The following is a 4,833-nucleotide window of genomic DNA, read 5'->3' as shown; positions in this document are numbered from 1 at the left end:
AACTCTATCATAATAAAATATGAAATAGAATTTTTGAAGATAAACAAGAATAAGTTCAAATTTGATGATTAAATTAATCATTTAAATCACATATATTGTTTTCAATAATGAAAATAAATCCATAAATTCTTTTGGACTCTAAAAACACCTTGACAACATTTCAAGGTTGTATTTTACCCTAAATAGAGTATCCCCAAATTATTCTTAGTATTAACCTTTCACATGAAATATTAACGACATCGGAAGGGGGGAACAAACCCTAAAAACTGGAATCATGCATCGATGCTTCTTTAACCATTGCCCTTATCGGACAATGATGCTATTTTTTCAGCAACAGAGGACAAGGGTCAGTCCACACCATCCAACTGCAAAACTTTGCAGTGTTCAGGCAAGTTCATCGCTTGCTCATGTCATTTGAGTAATTTTATCAAATTACTTGCAAAATACTATGTGTATCACTATTGCATAAAAAGTAAAACCACTATTTTCATAACTATGAATATGACTAAGTGGTGGGCAATGGAACCATGGAATGTGTTGATATGGTGGAGGTTCCATTGCACGGGTTTATATCCATCTAGGATTAAACAACAAATGTCGTCCAGTGATTCTTGTGCTGTAATACCCGTGTTAACCATAAGATCCGGAGTGGGACGGAGTAGTCAAAAGTGTTTCCACCTCTCGTTCATCAACGGATGCGCATTACTGGGTGCACTTGATCTCGAGAGACAAGATGCAGGGTGGGGAACCCGTAGAAGTCCCTACGGTAATGTGGTCTATGATGGGTTGCAACTGCCGGCGAAGGAATGTATGATATGAGCTCTGCATTGTAGTCGTGGTCGGGGCCCATCCTTAATTGGTGTAAGTGAACCGGCGAGGACCCAGGGTCGGATATTGCAACAAAGGGTGGGTGTTCGAGGTAGCGGAGGAACATGATTGGCTAGACCTTATACCGGGCCTCACACCGAAGGAAGTGTGGACGGGAAAGCTGCCCGGTTGGCACCAAGGTTAAGATCTCTTATGGGTAAAGCAACACACCTCTGCAGAGTGTAATGAATCGTGACCTGTCACTCCCTGTTCCGGGATATGCAACTGTGAACGCTGCCGAAAAGGAACTCCATGAAGTTCTAGTAAACCGGTGAAGGCTGACGGACATAGTTCTTTGAAATAAAAACAATCTCTTGAAGAAATGTTTATCAAAACTTGCATTGGTATTAGACTTTCTGGTCTAGTACCGTAGCTAGTGCATTAAACACCTCTTTTCTATAATGAACTTGTTGAGTACGCTCGTACTCATACCACTCTTAAATCCCCTGCTTAGATTGTCTGAACCATATGGAGGAGGACAACGACAACCCTGATGGAGCCGACATTATCGGCTATGAAGAACCAGACCTCTCTGGAGGTGTCGAAGGCGTAGACTACCTTATAGTCTACGGAACCGGGGAGGGCTCCGGAGGAGAACAAGCGTAGATCGATAAGTAGTAGTAGTATCCGAGCAGTACGAACTCTTAGTACTTAGCTGCTCGTTGGAATAAATGTATCACCTAGTAAGCCTTTATATTGTAAGTTAAGATGGGTTCGCCTCGAACCCAGGAGTATCCCTCTTTGGACCCAAGGGGAGCTCCGAGATGATATGTACATTATGTTTGTTATAATAAATGAATGAGTTATGGACCTGCTATGTTCTGTTGTACTATTCTGAGGGATGTAATATTTGCGGAATGGTACTCCGTGAATGTTATATCAACGACTGGCATACTACAACATGCAGTGGTATGCAGGGTCACCACACCTAATTAGTCAATAAACAAGCTCAACAGAGCTTTACAATGAAGCAAAGCTCCAGGAGCACCACACAGATAGCACTGGCACTTGCATAAGCAAGATATTGCTCACAATAATCAAGCCAGGGGCAAGGAATATGAATACACTTGACAGTCTAGCAGCAGCAGTAACAAGAACAGAGGCATAGGAGTAGCTGCAAGCAAGTAATCCAAGCATAAGCAAGCTCATGGCATATAGGAATTACATAGAACCATGCACAGCAAGAATAGAACAGCATAAGCACGGCCACTAGGCAGGGCATGGCAAGCTAAGAGCAGCAGCAACCATAGGCACAAAGCAACAGTAGCAGCAGCATACGCACAACAAGAGCAACCACAACACAACAACGGAGGGGTAAGTGCTGGTGTACTGGCAAAGCCAACACATCAAGGAGATGGATGCCAAGGCATTCAGAGGAAGGAGAGGAGGAAGAACATGTAATAGAGTGAAGGAGGCGGACATACCTGGGAGCAGGAGACGTTGACGCAGCCATGGCGGCTGCGGCGGCACAGACCAGGCCACGGCTGCGCCAAGCCACAGCCAGGCCAGGCCACACCGAGTGCCACCACACCCAGCGCATCACTAGCAAGCCGCCCAACAGCCCTAGGGAGGCCTGGAGCGTCCACCGACATGCATCGCCGGTGAGGACCGCAACCCTAGCATCAGAGAGGGTCGAGGACGAGCGAACCAGGACGCAGGCGGCAGATCGACGCAGATAGATCGTCGTGCCATCACGGGCCGCGTCGATTGCGCCCCATGGCGAGGGCCAACACCGCCGGAGTCAGCCGAAATCGGCCGGCGACGGCGAGGGCGACGCAGGCGTCGCGAGAGAGGGGTTAGGGTTTCAGTCGCGCGCGCGAGAGAGAAGTGAGGCTGGTCGAGCCGGACCAGGTGGGTCGGTTTGACCTAACCCACTGGGTTACACCGACAGGTGGGCCCAGGGGTAATTTGGTCATTTCCAAATTTTCCTTAAAACTGAAAGTTTGACAAAATTTTAAAAATTGAATGTAACTTAAAAAATAGAGAAAAATATGCAAACCACTTAAAATTTTATTCTCTATCCAAATAAATTATGAAATGGTAATTTTGAGACAAGTAAAAATTGATTCATAATTAAATGCAAGGAATTAATATTTTAATCATTAAAAATCACACTTTATATTTTTAATGATAAAATAAGCCCATAAATTCTTTTGGACTTAAACACCTTGGAAATATTCCAAGGTAGAATTTAACTCTGAAGGAGTATCCTTAAAATTGTTCTTAGTAATTACCTCTGACATGAAATAATAAAACACCGGGAAGGGGGGACAAAACCCTAAAAGCTGAAAGCATGCATAATTGCTTCTTTAACCATTGCCCTTATCAGACAATGATGCTATCTTCCAGAAACAAAGGACAAGGGTCAGTCCACACCATCGAACTGCAACACTTTGCAGTCTTCAAGCAAGTTCATCGCTTGCTCATGTCAATTTGAGTATTTTTACCAAATTACTCTCAAATTACTATACTTATCACTATTGCATGAAAAGTAAAACTTGCTATTTTCATAACTATGAATATGACTAAATGGTGGGCAATGGAACCATGGTATGAGTATGGTGGAGGTTCCATTGCAATGGGTTTGTATCCATCTAGGATTAAACAACAAATGTCGTCTAGTGATTCTTGTGCCGTAAGACTCGTGTTAACCATAAGATCAGGAGTGGGACGGAGTAGTCCAGTGTGTTCTCTCCTCTCGTTCATCAACGAATGCGCTTACCGTAGTCACTTGATACAGTTAAGGACAAGCGGAGTGGTTGGGGATCCCTAAGTCCCCACGGTAATGCGGTCTATGATGGGTTGCAACCACCGGCGAAGGAATTCAGGGAGAGCCCTGAATTGTCGTCGAGGTTAGAATGTATCCATAGGGGTACGCTCACCGGCGAGGACCCAGGGTCGGAGTTGCAACAAAGGGTGGGTGTGCGAGGTCGCGGGAGAATGCATTTTGGCTAAGACCTTATACCGGGCCTCACACCAAAAGAAGTGTGGACGGGAAAGCTGCCCGGTTGGCACCAAGGTTAAAATCTCTTATGGGTAAAGCAACACACCTCTGCAGAGTGTAATGAATCATGACCTGTCACTCCTTGTTCTGGGTTTTGGAACTGCGAACGCTACCGGAAAGGAACTCCATGAAGTTCTAGTAAACCGGTGAAGGCTGACGGACATAGCTCTTCTGAATAAAAGCAACCTTTTGAAGAAATGGTTATGAAAACATGCATTGGTATTAGACTTTCTGGTCTAATATCGTAGCTAGTGCATTAAACACCTCTTTCCTAATATGAACTTGTTGAGTACGCTCGTACTCATACCTCTTATAATCCCTTGCTTAGACTGTCTGAATCACCTCGAGGAGGCAACTGACGGACAAGGCGGAGTAGAGGAGATCTGCTACGAAGAGCCAGACCTCTCTGGTGGTGTAGAAGGCGTAGACTACCTTATCGTCTACGGAACCGGGGAGGCTTCCGAAGGAGAACAATCTTAGACTACCGTAGTATTAGTAGTAACCGAGCAGTGCGAACACTTTAGTACTTAACTGCTCGGGTGGAATAAATGTATAAACTACTAAGACTCTTATATTGTAAGTTAAGTTGGGTTCACCTCGAACCCAGGAGTAAACCTCTCTGGACCCAGGAGGAGCTCCGAGTTGATATATATGTTTGGATTGTAATATTATGTGAATGAGTTATGGACCAGCTATGTTCTGTTGTACTACTCTGAGGGATGTAACATTTGCGGATTGGTACTTCGTGAATGTTATATCAACAACTGGCATACTACAACATGTAGTGGTATGCAGGGTCTCCACAGTTGGTATCAGAGCAAAAGCTTTGACCTTAGGTTGGAACCTAGTAAATGGGACAGAACGTTAGGAGTCAAATAGGATTAGTAAAGAATTCTCTAAAAATATGGTGTCTATTCACTTGAGCATAAAACATTCATATCTTTTAGTGCGATAATTTTTTA

The sequence above is a fragment of the Lolium rigidum genome, chromosome 7 (genome assembly GCF_022539505.1).
Source record: "Lolium rigidum isolate FL_2022 chromosome 7, APGP_CSIRO_Lrig_0.1, whole genome shotgun sequence".
In the NCBI taxonomy this organism is placed as follows: Eukaryota; Viridiplantae; Streptophyta; class Magnoliopsida; order Poales; family Poaceae; genus Lolium; species Lolium rigidum.
The sequence above is the reverse complement of the archived record's forward strand: the minus strand, read 5'-3'. Positions refer to the sequence as shown.